General features: G+C 34.5%; 1 pseudogene; it reads left to right on the top strand.

The window, feature by feature from the left end:
* Positions 1-471: 471 nt before the first annotated feature.
* LOC107889810 (pleiotropic drug resistance protein 3-like) lies at positions 472-14376 on the top strand (annotated as a pseudogene).
* Positions 14377-27928: the final 13552 nt, after the last annotated feature.

Genomic DNA, 27928 nt, shown 5'->3' with positions numbered 1-27928 from the left:
ACTGTTTTATATTGTTTCATTTAATAAAATAAAAGTTGTTTTTAATATTTTAATAGTAAATTATTTTTATATTTTTAATAAAATAGAAGTTCTTTTGAATAAGGCGCAATAGAAATAAAGCAACATAGTTTCATTACAGCAATTATCAACTATTTTAGTTTGGACATGATCGAATTGTATGACTTGAGTTCCTACACCATCTACACAACTTCTGTTGGTTTGTTCTTTCCCGGATATCCATATTATTACTTATTCTACTCGAGCAAGGTCGACTTTTTGGTTTACGACATAATTCTCTATTCGGTAACAACTTAAACGGAGCAAGCGATATAAACAACCACTTATGTTCATTTGGGACTGGTGGGAATACGTGTCTCCACGAATTGTACATGTATTTTATTTTGTATACTTCGTCGACATATCTCATGGGATCCAAATGGAGATTCTGACAAGCTGTAATTGTATGAGCGCATGGATAATGAAGTGCGTCAAACGTCTCACAGTCGCAAGTCCTATTTATCAGGTGTACATGATATTACCTGTCGGTAATATATTGGCTCGATCTGTCAAACTCCGTCACACGAAATAATAGGTTGTCATGATTGTGACACACTATGTGCATGGTGTTGGCCCGTGCCTTCGCATTGCTAATTTCTTGCAATACCTTTTAGAACCATACATGGCCTCCCTGCATTTAGTCTTTATAACTCACTACTCGCTTTGGAAATAGTGCCGCCAAAAGAAAATATGTCTCTCGCACAATCGAGGTTATCAACAAATGACGCGTTCCTTTTAGAACAGAATTTATGCATTCAGCCAGGTTTGTGGTCATATGACCATATTGTAGGCCGCCATCGTATGCTTGTGTCCACTGTTTGAAAGGTATGTTACAGAGGTAGTCTGCGCCTTGATTGTTAACTGAATGCAAAATCCCCAACATCTCATGAAACCGGTTCTTATTTATCTTGTACCTTGCCAATATAAGTTGATAGCGAAAATTACATACCACTATTCCATTCAGAATAAATTGAATATTAAAAATGAAATTATATTAATAGAGATTAAATACCCATGTTGATCACTTGCTGTCGTTCAGTGGTAGACCGTTATTGCCTGTAGTAGCTGGACACAACGTGCCTTAGACAATACTGATGGTGTGTATGATCCCATAGGCTTCCTTGTCACTCAATTGCGGCTAGTATTCCAGTGCCTCGATCCGATATAACATAAATATCAGGTTGGGGGCATACATGTCTCATTAACCTAGAAAGAAAGAAAGAAATCTTAGTCATCACCTGACTTCCCGGTGTTACTGCAAACGTAATTGGAAGGATTCTCCCACCGCCATCCTGTGCCACAGCTAGCAATAGGCGATGGGTATATCTACCATACATAAAGGTACCGCCAATTTGTACCAATGGCTTACAGTACACAAATGCGTCCCGACATTGCTTAAAGCTCCAGAACAGACGCTTGAACACTTGGCATCCACGGAGCAATCAGTCATTGTATTTTGATCAGACTCTTGGACTCGATATTTGTGCTGAAACATTTGTCGGTGATGCCTTAAGAAGAGGTATCTCTGGTGGCAAGAAGAAAATATTGAGTACATGTAGTGAATTTGGCGATGTATGTAAATAGCAAAGTTTAGCAGGGAATTAATTAGTCGAAAATAGATAAATTGTTGGAGTTTTTGTAAGAGCAAAGGAAGAAAACCAGGACTCAAGTCAAGGCAGCAAGATACAAGAAATATTTTTACTTGCTCACAAATGTGTAGCAAGGGAGCTTATGGTTGATAGCTCATTTTTGCTCATTCATTCAACTAGAAAAACAATACATTTATAGTCAAATACATCACCAAATACTACCTACTACCACTAAGTAGCCTAGTAACTTGATAAACATAGCTTGTACACATAAACAAGCCACCTAAACTAGTCATTCAATACCTAATGTATTAAGTTGTCATCAAGTTGTTCATTTTCAACTAGTTTGATTACAATGAAACTAAAGAGAAAACCTTGTTATTATAGCAAGCATACGTGCTGCAACATGTTTACAAGCTGGATGCATTTCAACCAAAAATATCACAGCAGCATGGTTGACCAATTTTCAACACTCCTCCTTGGACTCCATGCTGCGAATACAAATCATTCAACAATTTTTAAGCTTGGCAGTCCCAAAATGCTTTGGTTCAAGCTGACCCTGCTCAAGCACTTCATTTTCAACTTATCTTCAACCATGGCCTCATACTCAACCAAATCTGACTCACACACTTACCATACTAGTCTTTTGTGCCAAAGATTTGTTCTTAAAATAGAGTATTTTCTCCATCACAGCCTTAGCTAAAAACGCATATTGCCTTGTTCCCTTGTTCATTACAATCTTATTTCTTCTTGTATATACAGTTTGCGAGTATAATTTGCTTGCCTTCAGTCTGCCATTTTGGCTTGCACCCACTCGAGCTTGCATTTAGACCGTCCTCCACTTCGGCTTGCACCCATTCGGGTTTGCATTTAGACTGTCCACCACTTCGGCTTGCAATTTGATAGGCTCACACTTTGACAGACTTGCACTTTGCTTACTGTCTTCAACAGGCTCGTACTTTGCTCATTGTCTTCAACAAGCTTGCAACTTTACAACTCGCATTGAGCTTTCACATGTTTCTGAGCTCACACGTTTGACAGACTTGCATCTTTGCATATTATCTTCAACAGGTGTCTTCAACAGGCTCGCAACTATATAGGGCTCGCACCTTTAAACCTTGCATTGACCTTCAACATGTTGCTGAGCTCTCACATTTGACAAACTTGCACTTTGCATACTGTCTTCAACAGGTTTGAAACTATATAGGATCGCACCTTTTGATGAGCTCGCACCACTTGCTTTCAAGCTCGCCATTTGCACTTTGGGAAACTCTCATACTTTCTTTGAAGCTCCTCCTTTAACTTATCAAAACTTGTTTGGGAGTCGCACAGGGTTGAGCTATTGCTGTCTTCTCTACAAGTAGTCTTAAATGACATACTTTGGCAGCTTCTTTCTTTTTAACAAGCAGCAAAAGCAAAAAAAAATTAATACAAAAACATACCATTTGTTGAGCTATAAGTGATCTCAAAGAAAACAACCCTTCAAAGATCATAAAAGCTCCGATACCAATTGAGTTTTTGTAGGACTAGAGAAAGAAAAATAGGATATAAGACAAGGCAGCAAGATACAAGAAATATTTTTACTTGCTCACAAATGTGCAGTAAGGGAGCGTATGGCTGATAGCTCATTTTTGCTCATTCATTCAACTAGAAAAACAATACATTTATAGTCAAATACATCACCAAATACTACATACTACCACTAAGTAGCCTTGTAACTTGATAAACATTGCTTGTATACATAAACAAGCCACCTAAACTAGTCATTCAACACCTAATGTATCAAGTTGTCATCAACTTGTTCATTTTCAACTAGTTTAATTATAATGAAACTAAAGAGAAAACCTTACTGTTACAGCAAGCATACGTGCTACAGCATGTTTACAAGCTGCATGCACTTCAACCAAAAATATCACAGCAGCATGGTTGGCCAATTTTCATCATAAATATTATCTTCCGGTCATTATGAGTTTAGCTTGAATATGTTTTCTCTGATATATACAGGGGAGATCATTTCAGGTCCCATAAAAACTTTGTTTCTGGATGAAATAAATGATGGACTTGACAGTTCCACTGCCTTTCAGATTGTTACTTGTCTTCAACAGCTTGTGCATATGGCAGATGCTACTTTCTTGGTTTCACTGCTACAGCCTGCACCTGAGACATTTGATCTCTTTGATGATATAATCTTGATGGCAGAATGGAAAATTTTGTATCACGGACCACGCGATCACATTCTAGACTTATTTGAGAACTGTGGGTTTAGATGTCCTCCACAGAAAGCAGCTGTGGACTTCCTTTAGGAGGAAAGTGAAATCCAATTTTTGATAATCTTTTTCCTTTTATGCAGTGCTGTTTGTTGCTTCTACAACTTCGAAAGTATTTTGGTTTGCATTTTGCAGGTTTTAAGCAAGCAAGATCAAGCACGATACTGCTACAGCAGTGAGCTATCGTACTCATATTTTTCAGTTAATATGTTCTCCATGAAATTTAAGGCATCCTCCTTAGGGAAGAAGATAGATGAGGATCTCTTAGAACCGTATGACAAGCCCCAATTCCATAAAGATTCCCTCTACTAAGTATTCTGTTTCTAAAGGGGAAATCTTTAAAGCTTGCATGTCAAGGGAGCTTCTTCTTTTGAGAAGGAACTCAATCTTTTACGTATTCAAAATAACACAGGTGAAGACTTTCTTTAATTCACTCCTTTCAATTTCATCAATCAAATTTTGTGCTCAAACAGATTCAAGCTTCAAGAACATATTGATAGAAATGAACATTTGGGGTCAAATTTTGAGGATGAAGTTTGTAACAAACAACCTTAGTCATAAAGCTTATGCACTTTGAAAGATTAAAATTTTCCTCTTTTGGCAGCTTATGTTCGTAGCATGCGTCATAATGACTGTATTTTATAAGACACGGATGGATATCGATATTGTTCATGCAAATTACTACCTAGCTGCGCTATTTTACACACTCATAATACTTGTGGCGGATGACTTTCTGGAGGTATTCATGACAATTTCAAGACTTCAAGTTTTCTACAAGCAGAAAGTGTTATGCTTTTACCCTGTTTGGGCTTATGTAATTCCATCAACCATATTAAAGCTTCCAATGTCATTTTTTCAATCCTTGATCTGGACATCTATCACTTACTTCACAATGGGATACACACCTGAGGTCTCAAGGCGAGTTCAAGTTCTAAAAGAGAAAATTATGCTATTTTAGTCAGAGAATGACTACTAACCCCATAAGATGGAAAAAGAATACTAATAATACTGATAGAAAAATTGGGAAGAAAATGTTTTCTTTTTTCATAGTATACACAAGTAAACAAGATTTATTCTAGTTGGTGAGCCTAAATGTCAGATCACTTGCGCTGTTTCAGGTTCTTCTGCCAGGTCGTGACATTTTTTGCTTTACAATTAACAGGAATATCCTTGTTCCGATTCGTGGCCTCCATCTTCCAGAATTTTGATTCTTCTCTGTCAGCTTCTAGCCTCATATTTTTTTTACACGGGTTATTCTGCGGTTTCATTATTCCGCTACGTAGTGCTCTTCCTACCTCTCATTAATCAGTTTATTTAAGTGGTTCCTGTAAAAAGATGCATACTTATCAATTTGTTTTATTCATTACAACATCCTGGCGAGGTTGGATGAAGTGGCTTTTTTGGGTTTCTTTTATGTCGAATGCAAAGATAGCAGTTTTAGGAAATGAATTTCTTTCTCTGCGATGGAAACAGGTGAGATTCATTGGTATAAATAAGTTTTATTATTCAGGTACTTAAACAACCTTCTTCAAAAAAACAAGGAATTCTTACATATTTCTTGTTGGTTATATATTTGACAAGCATTAAGCATATCAGTTTGAACCAGTCCAAGGAACTATAGTTAACGATCTGTAAATACAATAGACTACATGAACTAATGAGTGTTTTTTTAATAAAAAAATATTGTGCCTTTCCGCTCCCAAAGAAGACCTTGCTACAAGGTTTCAACGAGTCTAATTCACAAAAAGATGTTAAGAGTAGGGGCTGGACAATGAAAATGGTTCTTTGACTGAAACGATGCTTGCTTAATGAAAGTTCACACCAATGCAGAAATCGTACTCTATTTTCCACTGATTATTTGTTTTGCAGATGCTGACCATGTGAACTACAATAGGACAAGCAACATTAGAGAGTCGATGACTAAACTTCGGTGAATGTTTTTTCTGGATGGCAATAGCTGCATTGTTTGGTTTTGCCATAGTTTATAACATAGGATTCACCTTCGCCTTATGTTTCTTGAAGCGTAAGTTTTTATTTTTGGTCCTTTTTTTCCAATTTTCCTTTGTGTTTAACTTTTGAAGAAGAGAAATACAGGGTTATTTAGCATTGACACTTGAAACACATGCAACTTCGGGATGGTCTCATGTTATTATTTCACGAGAAAAGCTTTTCAAGATACAGAAGGGAGGTTCAAGTGGGGGTGAAGGTGTGGAGAATGGAACAAGCCATATGAATTCCAATGGTAATAAACCAGCTAGTAATAATTCTTTCTAGCTTTTCATCATATAATTGTTTTTTTTTAGATCTCATTCTCATCGTTTTTATGGTTAATTTGTCTACATCATAGGCAGGATGATGGTATTACCTTTTGAACCTTTAACATTAACCTTTCAGGATGTGCAATACTATATCGACACTCCTTTGGTAATGAAAAAAACATTATTCTTTCGCATAAACTCACTTTTCCTGAATCATAGAATCTTGATGCATTGTGTCTTTTTGGCTTTAGGAAATGAGAAAAAAAGGATACACTCAGAGAAAGCTGCAACTCATTTCAAATGTTACGGGGGCATTAAGGCCTGGTATTCTAACAGCATTGATGGGCACTAGCGGACCAGGAAAAACCACTCTTCTCGATGTCCTTACAGGTAGAAAAACTATAGGATGCGTACAAGGAGAAATTAAAGTTGATGGCAAGAAACATTTGCTAGGATATCCGGTTATTGTAAACAAAATGACATTCATTATCCACAAATCACTGTAGAAGAATCTTTAATTTTTTCGGCTTCATTGCGCCTGGCTTCTCATATTGACTCAAAAACTAAAGTAGTAAGGGTCTCAAATATAATAGCTGATGTTTTCACAAAAACCAAAATTTGAGCTAAGTTGTGATGAAGTTGCTTTTGATGGTTCTGTAGGAATTTGTTAAAGAAGTTCTTGAAATTATGGAGCTCAACGATGTCAAGGATGCCTTAGCTGGGATACCTTATCTTTCTGGTTTATCAACAGCTCAACGGAAGCTGTTTACAATAGCGGTAGAGCTTGTTAATAATCCCTTTCTAATTTTCATGGATGAACCTATAACTAGCTTGGTTGCAAGAGCTGCAGCCATTGTCATGCGTGCAGTGAAGAATGTAGCTAATACAGGTCGAACAATAATTTCCACAATCCACCAAACAAGCTTGATATATTTGAAGCATCTGATAAGGTAAAACCGGTTATGTTAATGTCTAACTGTATATAGATATAATTTCTATTTTGAAGATATCTATCATAATGTATGGGAACTTTTTCTTTATATATAGCATTCAGGTTTTCTTTCATAAATATATGTGTTGCTTTTGTTGCTGTTGATTCTTCTAAAAAATGGTGGGAGTTTAATCTACTTTGGCCCATTAGGTCGAAATTCTTGTAAAGTTATAGAGTATTTTGAGGTTAGTTTAAGAGTTCAATCACCCCCACTTCTACCATATACTGTTCATTGACCTTGACCTTATACTCTCTGGATTCTTACTGACAGAGTATTACTGGGGTGCCTAAGATTAAAGACAACTGCAATCCAGCAACATGGATGCTAGAGGTAACCTCCTCACTTGCAGAGGATGAACTTGGAGCTAATTTTGTAGAAATTTACAAGAAATCTTCTTTACATGAGTTAGTTCAATTAGTCAGTAATGATTAGATTTGATTTTTACAAAGCTTAATGTTTCATTAGTGCGCCAAATGCAATCCTCTTATGTTCATCATCAATCACAATCTTAGAAAGACATAAACCAGTTGTATCTTTCTGGAAAGCATATGGAAAGGACCATGTCAGATTTTTTTAACCACCTCTGATGTTGTAGGAATTTGTTAGTATTGAAGGTAGTAGCAAGCTGCTTTGATCTTACTTCAACAGTAAGCCTCTAGACTTGCAGAAGAAACAATTGATGATGAATAGAATTTTTGCAAGTGGAAAAACAAAAAGAGAGAGTTTTTAATCAAGAATTATTTGAAATTATCATTAACTTGAAAATAAGGCATTGAACCATTACATAAGTAAGTCAACTTCAAAAGAAAACAAAGAAGCTTTTACCTAATTAACTACCAACACCACTAAATTACATTGAAACTTGTTAACATGACTTGTTTAAGTTGTATTGCTGAATTATCAATCAATCAACACCTAATTACATCAAAATCCAACTACCTACTAAGTTTAAAACAAACTAAAATACAAAATTTTCATTGGAGTAACCAAATGAAACAAAAACAGTTTCACTTGCTGCTTGCTGCACGTTCCCTGCATGGCCACCTTGGTTGCTGCATGGGAGCTGACTTCATCACTCCTCCTCAGCTTCCATGCTGCTGACTCCCAGTTGCTTTCTTAAGCTCATGAATCTCAATACTCCAAGAGCTTTTGTGAAGATATCAGTAATTTGTTCTTCAGAGTTACAGTGAATTAACTCAATCTCTCGAGCTTGTTCCATTTCTCTTATCACATGCAACTTGATACTGAAGTGTTTTGTCCTACCATGGAAGACATAATTTTTAGCAATAGAAACAGTAGATTTGTTGTGAAAATAAATCTTAGTTGCTTCACTCTGTTGTAGATTCAAATCAGTGAGAATTTTTCTTAGCCACACAACTTGGTTAACAGCATTAGCAGCTGCAACATACTCTGATTCTGCTGTTGATTGTGCCACCATTGATTGCTTTCTAGAACTCCAACAAAACATGGTTGAACCAACTGTAAATGCATAACCATACGTGCTCTTCATATCATCCTGTGAACCAGCCCAGTCACTGTTAGTGTAACCTATCAGTTTCAAATTTTCAGCTTTGCTAAAATGCATTCCATGATTCAAGGTACCTTTGATGTACCTAAACACTATTTTCCCTGCTTGGTAATGCTGCTTGTTGCAATAATGCATAAACCTTGATAGCATGTTTACAGCAAACAAAATATCAGGTCTTGTTGCTGTTAAATACAGCAAGCAACCAACAAGGCTCCTGTAAACAAATTCATAGATGGGCTCATGATCTTCTTGGCTCGATAGCTTCATGCCAATAGCCATATGTGTGCTTGTTGGCTTAAAGTTTTGCATTGAAAACTTGGATAGAACCTTCAAAGCAAATGTTCTTTGTCCCAAAAAGATTCCTTCTTCTGCTTGTTGTATCTCCATTCCAAGGAAATATGAACCCAGGTCAGACATCTCGAACATCTCTTTCATTTTTGCTTTGAAATCTGCTAACTTGGTCTTGTCTCCTCCTGTCACCAAGAGATCATCCATATAAAGAGACACAATAAGCTGTGTTTCAGCTTGATTCTTCTTAACATAAAGTGTTGGTTCACTAGAACTTCTTTCAAATCCCAAACTGACTAGGTATGAGTTAATTCGAGCATACCAGGCTCTAGGAGCCTGTTTCAGGCCATACAAGGCCTTTTTAAGCCTGTACACCATGTGTTCTCTACTAGGCATTATAAAACCTGGAGGCTGTTCAATGTATATCTCCTCTTCCAGGAAACCATTAAGAAATGCAGATTTTACATCCAATTGGTGAATTGTCCACTGCTTTTGAGCAGCCACAGCAACCAACAATCTGATTGTGTCAAGTCTGGCTACTGGAGCAAATGGTTCTAGGTAGTCCAAACCATATCTCTGAATAAAGCCCTTCACAACCAATCTAGCTTTCAGCTTGTTTAAACTCCCATCTGTATTGTGCTTGACTCGATAGACCCATTTTACTCCTATGGTTTTCTTTCCAGCTGGCTTATCAACCAGCTCTCATGTTTGATTCTTGTGAATCATGTTGATTTCATCAACCATAGCCTACTTCCAACCTTCATCTTCCTCAGCCTCTTCAAAACTGGTAGGTTCTATTATAGCAATCTGTGCTCTCTCATAAACTTCATCCAAGGACCTTGTGCCTCTCACAGACACATCATCAATGTCCATTTCAGGACCAATCTGTTTGAGTTCAGCTTGGTTAGGCACCAGTTCTTTTGAAACAGTTTCTGGCTAATTTTTCTCCCAATTCCAGCATGCTTTTTCATTGAAAATCACATCCCTGCTTACTTGAATTTTGCTTGTCAAGGGGTCTAAGATCCTGTAGCCTTTCTTGATTGAGCTATAGCCTACTAGAATGCCAGGCTGAGCTCTCCTTGAAATCTTGTCCCTCTTCACTGTTGGTATTTGTGCATAGCACAAGTAACCAAATACTTTCAGATGTGCCAGTGAAGGTTTGAATCCGAACCAAGCCTCAAAAGGTGTCTTGTGAGCAAGAGCCTTAGTTGGGAGCCTATTCTAAAGGTAAATAGTAGTGTTTACTGCCTCAGCCCACATGGTTTTGGGCAGTTTCTTCTCAAACAACAGGCACTTGGCCATATCCATCAGACTTCTGTTCTTCTTTTCAGAGACCCCATTCTGCTGAGGTGTATACACATTTGTTAGCTGGTGTTTGATGCCAGCATCATTGCAAATGGCTTGGAACTGAGTTGAAGTGTCTCAGTCCCATTGTTTGACCTCACTAACTTCAACTTGCAACTTGTTTTTGTTTCAACACCAACTTTGAACTTCATAAACACTTGAGCTACCTCTGACTTGTGCTTTATGAAGAAAATCCAACAATATCTAGTATAATCATCAATGAAAGGATAAAGTACCTATTTTTGCTGAGTAATTCAGTCCTCAATGGGCCACACACATCAGTGTGCACCAGCTGCAGTCTTTCTGTAGCTCTTCATGCTGAATTTGTATGAAATGGCAGTCTTGCCTATTTTCCCATCTGGCACACTTCACAAACTTCATCATGCTCCACTGGGTTGGTGAAGTTCTCAGCCAAGCTTTCACTAACCATTTGAGCCATCGATCTAAAGTTCGCATGTCCAAGCCTTTGATGCCAGAGCTTGGAATCATCAACAGAGGCTGTGTAGGCTGACTTTGAGTCACTTGGCCAGTGAACCTCAAAGCATTTGTCAGTCATGGTGACGATCATGAGACTTGATCCACTTGGATCAGTATTCTGACACTGTTTTCCCTTGAACACAACTGTGTAGCCTTTCTCGAGCAGTTGAGCTATGCTGAGAAGGTTTCTGTCAATCTCAGGCACCAATAGCACATTCGAGATGACCTTGTTGCCTGTAGGAGTGCATATCAGCATATCCCCTTTTCCTTCAGCTTTTATAAACTGATCATTTCCAACCTTAACCTTGGTTTTACAGCTTCTGTCCAAGGTTTTGAAAACGATGCATCTGGTGACATGTGATTAATGCAGCCACTATCCAATAGCCAGCCTTTAGAGCACTTTCTCTCAGCAACTAAGTAGGAAACAGTAAAAACTTGCTCTTCTTGATCACTAGTGTCTTCAGCCATTCGAGGTTCAGCCTTTGGTTGCTGAAATTGGTTCTACCTTGGTTTGTTTCTGTTCTTACAAACCCTTTTAACATGGCCCTTCTTCTTGTAGTGTTGGCATACTGCATCTGGTCTAAACCAACATCTTTCTTCTGGATGACCAGCCCTTTTACAATGCTTGCAGGGTTGGTCACTGCTTCTTGCAGCATCAGGCTTAGGCCTGTTTTTCCAGTGCTTTTTGCCTTTATAAGCATTGGTGCTCGAGGCCTTTCTGGTTTTGACTTGAAAAGCACCTTCCTGGTGGTATTCAGTCCTGCTAGCTCTTCTTTGTTCCTGAGCATAGAATGTGTTAATTAGCTCAGTCAAAGAGATGCTAGCAAGATCTCTTGAGTCCTCTAAAGAGGATATCTTTGCGTCATATCTCTCAGGCAAAGTGGAGAGAAATTTCTCCACAATTCTTGCCTCATCAAAGTGCTCACCAAAGAGCCTTATACTATTGACCACTACCATTATTCTGTCTGCATACTGCTTCACTGTTTCTTCCTCCTTCATCTTTAGATTTTCAAAATCCCTTCTCAAATTCAACAGCTGCTGTTGCCTTATCCTCTCTGTGCCTTGAAACTCCTCATTAAGCTTGTCCAGGCCTATTTTGGAGTCTCACAGGCCATAATTTTGGTGAAGATGACATCTGATACACAGTTCTGAATGCAGGACATGGCTTTGTGCCTTTTAGTCCTCTCATCAGCATGCTGGCTTATCTGAGCTACTGTGGGATTGGCCCTCAGTGGTGCTGGCTCAACATCTATGTTGGCAACTTCCCACAAATCAAAGGCCTGCAGGTAAGTCTTCATCTTGACCAGCCATATATGGAAACCTTCTCCATTAAAGACAGGTGGGGCTGCTGGTGAAAATCCTGAAGAAGCCATAGTTCCTGGTGTTGATCTACCACAGGTCCTCTAAGAATGCAGCTCTAGATACAAATTGTTAGTGTTGAAGGCAGTAGCAAGCTGCTTGATCTTACTTCAACAGCAAGCCTCGAGACTTGCAAAAGAAACAATTGATGATGAACATAATTTTTGCAAGTGGAAAAGCAAAAAGAGAAAGTTTTTAATCAAGAATGATTTGAAATTATCATTAACTTGAAAATAAGGCATTGAGCCATTACATAAGTAAGTCAACTTCAAAAGAAAACAAAGAAGCTTTTACCTAATCAACTACCTAACACCACTAAATTACATTGAAACTTGTTAACATGACTTGTTTAAGTTGTATTGCTGAATTATCAGTCAATCAACACCTAATTACATCAAAATGCAGCTACCTAATAAGTTTAAAACAAACTAAAATACAAAATGTTCATTGGAGTAACAAAATGAAACAAAAATAGTTTCACTTTGCTACTTGCTGCACGTTCCCTGCATGGCCACCTTGGTTGCTACATGGGAGCTGACTTCATCAGAATTATACTTAAACCATTTGCATAGGTTTCAAATATATATTATGTTACATGTAATACCTGTATATTGGAGTACATGAGGGTCACTGGCTTGAAACTTCCCTTATCATTATGGGCATTATTGGAGTAGTTGAGCAAAGTAGGGTTTGAAAGACTAGCTCTTTTCTTGTTATGATGGTATCTTATCTTCCAAAAGGAACCATTTAGTGTAGCAACTCACAAGTGCTTCCTGGCTCTGTGTACTTGATTAAAATAATGCCTTAAGTGTCTATAGAATTAAATAATTATCATTACAAACTGGCTGGTTCACTTATTATTTCTTATTTTCTCTCTTTTTGCTGGTAGGAACAACAAAGAGTTTGTAAAGCAGGTGAATGATCCACCTCTTGGTTCAAGTGATCTTCATTTTCAAGCTAAAATTTCACAAAGTTTCTAGGGCCAAGTTAATTCTTGCCTAGGGAAACTGCATTTTTCCTATTGGAGAAATCCTTCATATAACCTGAATTGTTTCTTACAAATATTATAATATCTTTGGCTTTGGGCATGGTATTTTGGAACCAATGATAGAAAATGTAAGGATGCAGACAAACTGGCATAAGAATTATCATTTTCATAAGAAGTCATACATAAAAGCATTACTTTTCCTTTGAAATAAATTTGATGATATTAACTTCAAACTTTCTATCTTTCTTTCTTATTTAAATCCCCAGAAATAACCAGCAAAAGTTGTTTAATGTTTTTAGTTCAATGTATGCTGCTGTACTCTTTCTGAGGATGAATAGCAGCTCATCTGTCCAACCATTTGTAGCCACAGAGAGAGTTGTTATGTATAGAGAAAGATTTGTAGGGATTTACTCTTCTTGGGCTTATGCACTAGCACAAGTACGTTCTCTTTCACTTCACAAGTCAATATGAGCTTTTCATTCTTTTTTCTTTCCAGTTGAGTAGTTTTCCAAACTTATAGTAAATAAGTGTTGAGTAGTTTTCCAAACTTATAGTAAGTAAGGGGGCTTAAATATTTTGCAGGTGACAATTAAGGTACCCTATCTATTTATCCAAGCCCTTATGTTTAAGGTTATCACATATCCCATGATTGGCTTTTATGCATCAGCATATAAGGTTTTGTTGTACTTCTATGTCGTCTTCTGCACACAGCTCTACTTCACCTTTTTTGGAATGTTGTTTGTGTCATTGACACCAGAAGTCACGATAGCCGGAGCTTTATTGTCTGCCTTCTATCCGTTGCTTAATCTTTTCACTGGCTTTCTGATTCCTCAACGGGTAGGCAAATACTATTATAGAGTCTTTGCTACGATGGAAAGTGAATACTTGAAAACATAATTCTAACAACTATTACCATGAGATAGTATATTCACTTGGCTGGTTATCTTGTTCTTCATGTGCAGCAAATCCCAAAGTGGTGGATGTGGTTGTATTATCTAATGCCTACATCATGGACATTGAATTGCTTGCTCACTTTACAATATGGAGATATAAATGATGAGGTTATGGTATTTGGTAAAGCCAAGACAGCTGCTACTTTGCTAGAAAATTATTTTGGGTTTCATCATGACCTCTTACCTATTACAGCAATCGTTTTGATTGCCTATCCCCTAATCTTTGCAGCCCTTTTTGCATTTTTTCTTGCACGTTTAAATTTTGAGAGAAGATGAATTTTTCCATCCCATAAGGATGAAATTGTTGTTCATTAAACATATGATGTAATCAAAGTTGGAATTATTTACCCTTAAACTATGAACTACAACTTTCTTTTACTTATTGTTGGAGTTTTTATAGGAGCAGAGGAAGAAAAACAGGACACAAGACAAGGCAGCAAGATACAAGAAATAATTTTACTAGCTCACAAATGTGCAGTAAGAGAGCTTATGGCTGATAGCTCATTTTTTCTCACTCATTCAATAAGAAAACAATACATTTATAGTCAAATACATCACCAAATGCTACCTACTACCACTAAGTAGCCTAGTGTCATGAACCGCAGTTTAAAGCCTGTCGCACCAAATGCATCCGATGGAGGTTTATTGTGTAGATGGGGATCATTTGGCCCGTAAGAATTGGCCCGATTCGGTAAGCTATTGGAGAAGTCTGTCAGATTGAAGCCTGGTTGGCGCGATAATGAAGATATGACAACTTAGGCTATTTTGGTAACTAATCTTAGAAGATAGATAGAATCATATCTTGTAAAAATTAGATTAGATTTGACAATGCATATCTTGTAAATCCCTAAAATTAAGGGATATGGTTAATCTCATCCGTCGATGTAAATGTATCTTGACCATCACTTTTGGGGGAGCTCAATTATAAATAGAGAGCCTCCCCCTAATTTGTACTCACTCCATTCATTGTTTCATTATTCTTTGTGAATAAGAGAATATTGAGAGCATTTACTCAAACACATTGTGTGCGTTCTTTCTGTTGTTCTTTGTGGCTTTTTTTTTGGCATAAATCGCTTCCGCTTTACAAATTGGTGCCTTGGAGGAGCTCTAAAGAAATCCTCAATTGAGTAAAGGCTGACTTAGGTGAGTTTAGACGAACGGATCACCTAAGGCCGCATGGATTGCGAGACGAAATATCTAGCCTCGTGACACTAGTAACTTGATAAATATTGCTTGTACACATAAACAAGCCACCTAAACAAGTCATTCAACATCTAATGTATCAAGTTGTCATCAACTTGTTCATTTTCAACTAGTTTGATTACAATGAAACTAAAGAGAAAACCTTACTGTTACAGCAAGCATACTTGCTACAACATGTTTACAAGCTGCATGCACTTCAACCAAAAATATCACAGCAGCATGGTTGGCCAATTTTCAACACTTATCCCATATAAATCGTTTTACTATGGTGTTTAATAGGAGTATTTTTTTCTTTTTGCACATGTTTTAACATAGGAATTAGCATTAAACTAATCCAATTGGTAATATTTAGCCACTTTCATGACTTATTTTTAGTAAGGAGATGGATTTTTTTATTAGTTTGAAGAGGTCTTAGTTTTTACAAAAACCTTTTACTTATCTTTCTAATTTCTATTTTAAAATTGTACTAATTATTTTAGCTAACCGAATTTAGGTTTAAGTAAACCAAAGGTCCTATACTCTTTTGAAATTTAAAATTTAATTTTATATTTTAACTTAGGAATTAGGATGGATGCTATAAAAAAAAGGTAAAGTAACTCTCTGAATCCTTATTTTTTTCACATTTTTGTATCAATTTGGTTCTTACTCTTTAAAAGTATATAAATAATTATTTTTAAAAAAATATTTTTTTTGTATTTTCAATCAAATATAATAATTGTAAAAAATTAAAAACTCTTTAAAATTAAAAATATATGAAAAATATAAAAATGTTCAAAAATTCAAAAAAATGTGTTAGTTACTTAAACCTATCCATTGGTTGAGCTGATTCGAGTTGTGGCTAGAGTCTAAAATTTTTTTCAAGCCCATACTCATTTTCGGCTCAGCCCGTCCGAAAAGCACATTTCACTATTCAAAAAATTAAAAAAAAATATTTTGTAACACTCTGAATTTTGGGGTTAAAAGTTTTGAGTTTTATGGTTAGAGTCAGTGAGTAGGTTGTGCTATTGTGTTTAGTTGCGCGTTTAAGTGACAGAATAGGCATGCTGGTCTAGTGGTTGGTAGTGTGTTAGTGTGCCTTTAGGTCACGGGTTTGAGTCATTCGGAATGTTTTAAGGTACCATTTTTTTTGTTTTAAAGGTTTAGATAATTATTTTCTTTACTTACTGTTTATTATTATTGTTATGATTATTTTTATTTTTCTTTTCTTTCTTTCTGGAGGTTCTCCTCTTCCCCTTTCTTTGTTTTCTCTTTGTTTTTTCTTTTTTTCTTTTTTGAAAATAGTTGTGTTGTAGTTTTCGAAGAGCTTTGATTTCTTGGTCATCAAGTCAGGTTCTGGACGTCTCTGATCGCGAATCAGGTGTGGGTTTAAACTCTCCAACTTCTTTTACAGTTTATTGCTTCGATTATGTGGAATTTGATATATTCCAAGTGGTTTGGTGAATGTGTGGAAGGCTTCGCTCCTAAGTTGCATAAAACTTGGTTTTCTATGGCATTTTTTGAACTGTTAGAGTTCAGGGGGCGTTTTGTGTGTAAATTCATGATTTGCAATATGTTTTGAAGTGGTTTTGGGACCACATGGGTGGACACACGGGCGTGTGCCTATTCACACGGCCGTGAGGAATTAGGAATTAGGGTTTTCAGGCAGGATTAGGTGTCACAAGGGCCGTGTGGCTGATTTGGGAAATTAGTCGATTTTCACACGGCCGTGTCCTTTGGTTACACGGGCATGTGCGTTTGGAAATTAGGGTTTGGCTATTTTGGTGCCACACGGTCTGGCCACATAGCTGTGTGGCCTATTTGAGGGTTTAAGGATCTTATATCAGCGTGTGTTTTGGACACACGACCGTGTCTGGTGGGCACATGGGCATGTGAAACCCTCACACGACTATGTCTGTCCTGTACCCTATTTTAGCATAAACGAACAGAGAGTTACACGACCGGATCACACGACCATGTCCCTAGGTCACACGGACGTGTGCCCTCCACATGGGCGTGTTGACCCCTCACACGGCTTAGGCATTTCCATACTACCGGGGCACACGACAGTATGGCCCTTTCTCGCTGATTTTGATCTGTGTCAATTTCAGGCTTGATTGTGTTTCTATAGGTTCCGACTCTTAGCTAAGTCTCAGTAAGGGTGGTCGGAAATTTGTTTCAGCTTTAACTTGTGTGTTTTTGTTGTTACAGCTTTATGTAAGCAACTCGTTTGAGTGTTATTCGATGTTATTATGAAATTGATTTTGAATCCGGGTTAATGAGTGTACGTATTTTTGAATCTGTTTGATTGGTGTGTGGGAATTTGTATGTGGTACGCATTCTATGGTTGCACAAGAATTCTATCATTGATTGACTGGATGTGAGTTTCTGTGTTCGAATGACTGTTTGGAAATTTTATATTTTGATTCCGTACGCCTGCCTACATACATATATTTGCAAAAAAAATTTTAGGTTTAGTTGTGAAGAGAAGGAAGATTGTTCTAATCTGGCAGTTTAAATTGCAACATATTTGTACAACGGCTTATTGCAATGCACTGTATTGTATATACGCCGGCTTTGTTGTGTCTTATTATCTGAGTGGCTTAGTCCATATACATGGTGTGTAGGGTTGGATGGGCCTTTCGAGGTTCTTTATGGTGTGCTTGGTTGGATGAGCTTATACAGCTCTTTTGGGGTGTGATTGGAGGTCAGAGAGGTGTGTTGGCTGGATGAGTGAGTTTTGTTACTTGAATGTATTCATACGCATCTGTTTAAGTGACTGGGTGTGAGATTATTTGACTGTATTCTATCTGACTGAATAACACTTGTGACTGAGTGTCTGTGTATGACATGGTGTGCTTGAATTGTTACGTTCTGTTGGGACGTTGATTCTGAGTTTACTTTCTGATTCTGTGTATATTTTTCGTTATCGAATTGGTTTATGTAATTCTGTTATTAGTCACATGCCGAACTCACACTGAGCTCATGTAGCTCACCCCTTTAGTGTTTCCCCTTTCAGGTACATTTACATGTTCTAATGCTGGGCTCGGTATGCGGAGGTCTTGGATAGTCACGATTAAAAACAGGATTTAATAGTGTTATTATAATTTCTAAGATTATAATTAAACAGTTTGTGTTATAAGTGCTATTTGAAAACTGTGGTACGAAATTTTGTGTTTTACTCTTGTAAGTGTCGTTGGGACTGCATCTTCTTTTGAAATATCAAGATTTTATAACTGAGAGTTTTTTTACAACTTAAATACTATTATGTTTTTCGGTTTGTTAAACTAAAATTTACCTTTAATCACTTTGGTGATCAATGTGACTTCCGGGATTCAGCCTAAACTTCTAGGCCGAGTTTTGGGGTGTTACATATTTTTTATATTAATATTTTATAATTAAATTTAATTTTAAGATTATTTTTTATTATTTAAATTGAATTTAGGTTAGTCCCGCCCAAGATATAAAAAATCATGTCCAAGCTTGGCCCAAGTTGGGCGTGCTACCTGACCTATGGACAGGTCTATTAATTTACTCCATGAATGATAATAATGTCGCTCCAAACTTTGAGCTATTTATTCGGTCTTGTAACACCTCTCACCCAATCCGATAACAAATCCGAGCAAAAGATGTTACATTTAAGCACATAATCATCTTTTGAAATCACACTCATACACTTGTTTTATAACATTTCTATTATACATTTATAGTTCATATTTACTCTACCAAACCTTGTACATGTCATCTCTAACGTCCAAAATTTATATATACACCAAAAAAGAATTTGGTATTGTAGCTTGGATTAGTGATGTGATCCAAGTTGAAGTAACAATCCTCATAAAGAAGTAGCCCAATTGCCTTCAATTTACTTTCTTTCACATACTCGATTAAACAAATACATTAAGCTATGTGAATAGCTTAATAAGTACATAATTAAATTCAATCTTTCCATTTTTATATATATTCGATTTAATTAATTTTAATCATATTTATTCACACAATTTCTTTCACTAATATGCATAAACTTTTAATTCATTTCCAAAACATAAAATCATTTAAACTAACTTTATGACTTATAGTTTTCACTTTAACAAATAGTATCACCAATTAACTTTTACATTCACATATCAAAATCTTTTTCTCATTTAATAACATAACATAAACACTTAATTCTCATTTTCACTTTTATCTTTATTTTCACATTCTATTACACATACATGTACACTTTTACTTTCACATATTACTGTTGTAGTCATTAGTGAGTCTCAGAGAAGTTCAATAATTTTGATAAATTGCAGAGATCCAGGCCAAACACGATTTCGTGGCCAATAATGGAACTCCAATAACGGGAACTCTAAAAAAATATACAAGAATTTCAGTAAGCACATCACATAACCTATTTCTCCTCTATTAATCCCCTCCAAACCCCCACAACACTATCCCGGTTCCTATTCAAACCCCCAGCCCCTCTCAACTCCAAAATCATTTTTTTATTACATATCATATATCCTATGTGCTCACTAAGACATTTATTTACGAAACACTTTATTTCTTCATTTTAAATCACATAAACATATGCATAATATTTTCATTTCATCATTCACATATTCACTTTCATATAACATACTTGACATATCACCTATATCATTCTGCATCACATCATTTATTCACTTTGAACTACATAACCACATGCACTACATCTTCAATTGATACATTTAGTTCACATGAACACTAGCATATCACATATTTACAATACTTTACACTTTGAATTTTAATTCACTTTCATATAACATATTACTCTCATAAAACATATTTATTTAACTAATTTAACGCACTTGGTAATTTTTAAATATTTTATAATTTAATCTCTAAATTCATGAAAATTCAATATTTATTTTTATAACCACTTTAATATCACTTTTCACTTCGTTAAAAACTTTAATCATAATATTTATTTCACACAAAAAAATTTACACTCTTTATAATTTAATCCTTAATTTCATAAAATTCATTAATTACTAAATTATCACTTTATCATTTCTTACATTACTAATATACCTTTATTTACATATTCACTACTAAATTCAATATACATATTCAATAATCTTAATCATGTTTTATTTAATTATTTCATATTAAAATTTAAATACTAAAATATTCAAATTAAAATAAACTAACTTGAATTCAATTAAGTACTTACCTATTTCTCTACTTGAAAGTAACTCTTCCCTTGACTTTCCCAAGCTTTCCCTGCACTTTCATCTTCATCTAAGTTGTTTCCATGATTGAAAATATTTCATAGCACTCTAGGATATGAAATTAAGCTATGGTTTTAAAGAAAATCTCAAAACAAAAAAAATATATGGGAGATTTTCCTCTTCTTTTTTTTTTCTCTTTTCTTTTGCCTTTTCTTCCTTCCTTCCCTCTATTTCCTTTTACTTTTTCACTTCATTCAATTTAATCTCGATCTCAAATTTTAAACTCCACATATCAATACATATCCATATCACGTTCATAAAAATATTTATTCAATTTCACCTCCTTTCTAAAAATGGTCAATTTACACTTTTAGTCTTTTAACTTTACAAAATTGTAATTTAATCCTTACTAAATTTCATTATTCATACTTTCACTCCAAAAACTTATCCTTTCTCAAAGACTAAAATTTTGGGGCATTATAGGTCCATATTAAATCAAATTTGAACATGTTTTTTTTTTAAAAAATTCAATCAAATTAATTATATATCGAAAATATTTTTATGTAAATTTAATTATAAAGTATATAAAATATTAGTATAAAATAATTTTTAAGTAATGATACAAACTTTGAATCGATTCAAATTATTTAAAATTTTTTACTCTATGAATGACAACTAAACGAATTTTAATGATTTTTTTATATATAAATGATTTGAATTAAATAATCATACAAATAATAAATCAATTTGAATTAAATTTAAATATAGTGTTAATTTTTTCCAAACATATTATATGATAATTTCAAGACTTAATTTATTGGCTTTTTTAAGGAATAACTTATTGCCTTTGTATTTTTGAAGGAAATTTTATTGCCTTTGTATTTTGCCAAAATGGGTCCTTCTTATATCAAATTATTTTAATGTAGTCTATCTTGAACCAAAAAAAAATATTAAATTTAATTTAAAATGGTTCAAATTTATTATTATTTAAAATTGATTTTATATTAATATTTTATATATCGTATAATTAAATTTACATAAAAATATTTTTGATATATGATTAATCTTATTGAAGTTTAAAAAATATATATTCAAAATTGATTTAATATGAATCGAACTCAAAGTTTGGAGAGACCTTATTACCATTTATAGAGTAAATTAATAGACATGTTCATGGGTCAGGTAACTTGTCTGGCCCCATAGGCCCGATCTGACTTGGGTTAAGCTTGGAAAATGTTTTTTTTTGTCTTAGATCGAGCCGACCTTAATTCAAATCAAATAATAAAAATATTCTTAAAATTAAATTAATTATAAAATATTAGTATAACAATATATTTTTAATATTTTATTAGTTTTTGAAAATTGAAATTGACTTTTTGGGTGGGCCAAGCTGAAAAAGGCTCGAGCTTGAAACTTTTTTTGACCCAAGCCTCGGGTAAACTCCGCTCGACTTGTGGATAGGTTTAAGTAAATAATACATTTTTTGAATTTTTGAAAATTTATATACTTTTAAATTATCTTAAATTATTTTTATTCTTTTTTAAATTTTAAAGAGTTTTTAACTTTTTACAATTTTTTATATTTTTATTGAAAATACAAAAAATAACTTTTAAAACAATTTTTGTAATTATTTATGTACTTTTAAGGAGTAAAATGAAACCAACAAGTAGTTGGAAGAAATGAAAATAGATTTCTTAACTAAGCATTTGGATCAAGTTTGAAACTTGGAGTCGACATTGGGAGGGCTTTATCTGGATACCACCCCTGGTCCAAATAGGACTATACTTAGACCAGAAAACTGTAGAAACTGATGAGGATACCGGTGGTTATATATATATATATATAAAGAGTAAGGACCAAATGTTGGGAGGGATTTACCAAAATACCATCTCGATATATGTGGTTATACCAAAAAAAAAAAGAAGAAGGAAGGACCAAATCAGAGGCGAATTTAGGGGGCTGGTAGGGGACTCGACCCCCCTAAAATGGAAAATTATTATTTAGGCCCTTTAAAAATTTTAAAATTTTTAAATAGTAAAGGTAAAATTGTACTTTGGCCCCCCCTAAAATTATAAAAATTCGATTTAATCATTTAAAAATTATAAAAGATATAGACTATAAAAAATTAAAATTTCATTCGCCCCCCTAAAAAATTGTTCTAGCTTCTCCCCTGGATCAAATGTTGGGAGGACATTACTTGAATACCATCCTGACCTAAACAGGACTATACTCAAACTGTAAAATGGATGAATGGAGGAGGACACATGTGGTTATAAAAAAAAAAAAGAAGTAAGAATCAAATTGACACAATTGTAAATAATGAGGACTAAAAGAGTTATTTTACCTTTTTTATAATAGCCAAATCAACCATTCCAATGGAAAAATTGATGGAAAGATCAAGATTTTCAAATAAAAAAAAAATAGGAACCCAATGTCTTAAAATTAAAGTATAGGAACTAATCAAATTTTAAAATTTAGAAGAGTACAAGTAACTTTTGCATATTTAAACTTAAAATTTTGGCTTAAGGGTCAAAAAAGCCGTAAGCAAAAAAATAAAAATAAAAATCAATTGAGGCTTTATGAAATAAATGTACCCAATTGAACCCTTAATGACAAAAAAAAATTTGACCACTTCCGTTAACGGAAACCACCGATTTAACTAATTTTACTGTTAACTTCAATGCTAACTAACGGTTTTTGTTAACAGAAATAACTAATTGATTTTTTTTTATCATTGATGACTTAATTGGATACACTTATTTCATAAAAGTTCAATTAAATATTTTTTTACTGAGGCCTTAGAATTTATCCCCTAATTAAACATGATTAACTCTCATACATTAAACACTAATAATGATATTGGAGACTTTGAGAGATGAGGAAAGGATTAAGGAGAGTCGACCATAATCGAAATAAAAACTACAGATACAGATCTAAATGGCACTTAAGATTTTTTTTTTTCATTTTGTTAATATATTTTATTTTATAAATTAGAAAAGACAACGATAAATCCTAATATCTAGGATACCAACAATTAATACTAGTAAAGAACATTAAAGAATTCAAGGGTCGATCTTGAGAAGTCCGGATTAAACACAACTACAAGGAAGTGCATGGCCGCCCAACGGATTTCATGGCAAGATACACAAACAGTAATGAACCTAGTCTCCATGTTTTCAATGTACCACCTCACGGTATTAGCAAGGTCTTATTAGTAGATGCCACGGGATTTGCTAGTAGCCCTCCTTTATTCCATCAAAAAGAAATATATTTCTTTTATTTTTTATAAGTAGTAATTAGATTATAATTATAAATTTTATTAAAAACAACTTTATTCATAAATTGTAAATCAAATATCCATGTGCATATTTTCCTGGTCACGAATGATCACTAATCATTCATGCTTCAACTACCAAGGCTGATAAAAAAACTATAAAGTATAACTTCATGTCACGTTTAGGTGTATGATTTAAGGAAGAGCGAGAAAAGGCGATGAGCATTAACAGTAGAGTTATGGAGATGCAAATAAGTAAGTTTTGAATCACAGGATAAAACTTATTTAATATGCCTCCTAACGTAGCCATACCTATGATAGAAGTTACTTTTTATATATACATTATAATATGGATGGGATGGCAAGCCAACAACATGCACGTATATGTATTTGTGGGGATCGAGTATTTAGGACAGAGGAGTGGACTCATAATAAAGGAAGGGAGGCTGCTATCGTTGAAGTCGATCAGAATGGTAGCCATGAACTAACATAGAAACAGGTAGGCAAGGGATCTCATCATCAAACAAAGGACGGGAATCGCAATGGATACGAAAATGGATACACTTACAAAGCTTCCACCACCTTTGGAACGCCGCCTCATCATTAACAACCTCATCAAAAACATTCAAGTTGATTGTCGAAACCATTTTTTTGAAAACAAAAATTAGTTGTCGACTTAAAAAAAATAAAAATTGGAGTCGCCACCAATCTTGTATTGAGGCGTGATTGGATCACCTAAAAACGATCTTGGTCTACTAGTTTTAGAAAAACGGGTTCGGGAGTCAGTTACGTACGAGGAAGGATTAGCACCCTCGTAACGCCCAAAATTAGTACCGAATTAATTATTTAATGTCTTAAGGTCGAATGAAAAAGATTTAAAAAACGTTTCTCCTTTTAAAATCTTTATTGAAATTTATTAATTTGAAAACTAAAAAAGTTTGGTCATCTTGTTTCTATGAAGAAATCGAAACCTCATAAGCGAGGGTATGATTATTGGAAATTTTGACGACCACACACTGATTTGCTTTTGTTAAAAAATCTCGTCTTGAGATAACAAAATGTCCGATCCAGTGAGTTAGGACACAACATTTTTGAATTCTCAAGAGAGCTTTGGTTTGAAATTGCTTTTTTCAAATTTTGATTACAAAAGGGATACACAATTTCTTAAATCCCACAAGGAAAATTGAGGCCCAGTAAGTTAGGGCACAATTTCCTCGAGGAACCCGGATTTCGAGTATCACATTATTCTTGGAAAACCTTTGTATAAAATGACTTAGACATTTATATTAAACGCAATCTTTTGAACGAAAAACGATGGAATAATGATGTGTAATGCGAAATGATAATTCGAAAATAAAATGTACACTAATGAAGAATGAATAATAAACAAGTATAAACCAGCATAACAACAATAATTACATTATACCAATACCAATATCAACATTTAAAAGCTAATAAAAAAACAAGCCAATTAATACTAATGCACACCAAAAGTACAAGTTTTAAAATAACTAAAAAACAAATAGCATTAAGGAAAGGGAATTATTATTAATAAAGTATATAAAAAAATCTAGGATGAACAATGTATGAACATTTTAAACTAATAGATTATACATGAAATAATAATGCACTATTGGGCTTTTAAAATAAATAAAAAAAATGCAATACCTATGTACACTAATTTTAAAGAAATAATACAAGAGAAGTGAAAATTTTCATAAAATATTATATATAATATATGTAGAAGTTGGAATAAATTAAAGATATTAACACATTTGAAAGAGATGAAATTTACAATAGATTATGTATGTATGTATGTATGTATATATAATGAAAATATTTAATATGAAATATGTATGCATATATAATAATATTATGTAGTAGTATTATGTAAGAAAAAATATTTATACGAATCTAAAAAAAATGTAATGAGTGAATTTAGGGAAGATATATTATAGAATAAAAATATTAAAGAATGTATATAAAACATATCGAACTTGCATAAAAAAAATGACTAATCTAGTGGTGATGAAGATATAATAGTGAATAATACATAATAAATTTCAAAAAAATAATACATAATAGATTTTAAAACAAAGGTATAAATAACCTAAAATGGTTATTTATAACACCAATGAGATATGGTGAAATGAGACACTAATATATATTAATACACAATAAAACGATGTATATGTATAAAAAGGCAAATAAATGTATGTAAACTGGTGCAAATAACATCATCAACAATTACAAGGATAGTAACATTAAAATAAAAATAATAAGAAGAAGAACATTTAATTAATAGAAAGAAAATAGTGTATATAAAAGGGCTAATTAAAACAGAAAGTCGAGGGCTGTATTGAAATCCATTTAAAACCCATGGGGATTGCACATCAATTAACGCATAAGTTTCCCTTTGGCAAATAAATCAAAACATTTGAAACCGCGCTATTTCAAAAGTCAGTCTCCTTTAATGTCAATGGACCAAAATAAAAACAAAGTGAAATTAAGTAACAAAATTTAAAAAACGAAAAAATATTAAATTGGAACAAGCTAAGAAACAAACGGACTTAATGTGCAAATATACCCTTGAGACAAAACGCGCGGATCCTCCCCGGGTCGGGTCACCGTGCGGGTTAGAGGGGAATAAAGGTCAAAACGGCGTCGTTTTGGCCTCTGAACTTAAAACTCAAAACGGCGTCGTTTTGGTATGGATATTTAAGCCAAAAAAAATTTAAAACCTTCATTTCAGCCTTTGCTTTTTAAAAAACTTCAAAAACCTCTCAACCCCCTCTCAACTCTTTCTCAACCTTCCAGAATTCGGCCAGCCAGCGTTGCCGGACCACCGTGGCGGTCGCCGGCCACCGGTGCATTTTTGTTTTCTTTCAAAATAAAAGAAATAAAATAAATAAATAAATAAACAAATAGGCCGAGAAAACAACTACCTTTGAAAAAGATCTATACTTGAATTGATTTTTTTCCACTTTTCTTTGATTCATTCATGTGTAAAATATACAAATTCGGGACCCTTTTTATAGCCCAAAAAATACTACTTATCTTCCTATTTTTCCTCTTTTTTACACTATGTTTGTGTTGGTATTGGACTCTCCTAGTCCGTTTTGCAGGCAAACGTGGCGGCACAGGCGGAGAAAGTGGCGTGCACCAGGGCTACCGTTAGGGCGTTGTTGGGAACGGCAACTACTGATTTTTTTTACTTAGGGTTTCTTTGTTGCTGTTTTGGGCTAGGGCTTAGTTGGGCTGTTTGGGTATTAGGCTAATTTGGGCCTGTTGGAAAAAAAAATTATTTGGTTTTATTTGCATATGGGCTGGACAAATTTTGGGTTTGTAACTGATAACTTTTGATTACGGCACGATATCAGACAAAGATTACTCAAGTAATAATAATAATAAGAATACACTTGCAACTTTTATATGCGGGCGCAGCTAAACTGGAAAACATTTGCAGAGTTGGTGTAAAACTGCCAAATGTTGAAGTGAGATATAAAAACCTCTACATGGAAGCTGAATGTGATGTAGTTCATGGGAAGCCGCTACCTACACTATAGAATTCTTTAGAAACCATTATTTCTATATGTATATATATTCTAGGAATATATATAAATATATATAGTGTAGCCAACCATACATAACGACGGTCTAAATTATTTGGATGTTATTTCACAGTTTCCCGTAGCCTCCAAACTGATAGGTTCAAAATCACACCAAGCTAACATATGCCTTATTAGTGATATCAGTGGCATCATAAAACTGAGTTATGGTCTTACACATCATACCTTACATTTAATGTTCTAGTGGACTTTTTATGTTGTCATAGCCGAGTTATGGTCTTACACATCATACCCCATGTTTAATGTCCCGACGAACTCTTTATGTTGTCATAGCCGAGTTATGGTCTTACACATCATACCCCATGTTTAATGTCCCGACGAACTCTTTATGTTGTCATAGCTGAGCTATGGCCTTACACATCATACCACATGTTTAATGTCCTAGCGAGCTCTTTATGTTGTTATAGCCGAGCTATGGCCTTACGCATCATACCCCATGTTTAATGCCCTAGCGGGCTCTCTATGTTGTTATAGTCGAGCTATGATTTTATACATCATACCCCATGTTTAATGTCTTGACGTGTCACAACCTGAAATCGGGGCCAAAA

The sequence above is a fragment of the Gossypium hirsutum genome, chromosome D13 (assembly GCF_007990345.1).
Source record: "Gossypium hirsutum isolate 1008001.06 chromosome D13, Gossypium_hirsutum_v2.1, whole genome shotgun sequence".
NCBI classification, from domain to species: domain Eukaryota; kingdom Viridiplantae; phylum Streptophyta; class Magnoliopsida; order Malvales; family Malvaceae; genus Gossypium; species Gossypium hirsutum.
The sequence above is the reverse complement of the archived record's forward strand: the minus strand, read 5'-3'. Positions and strand labels throughout refer to the sequence as shown.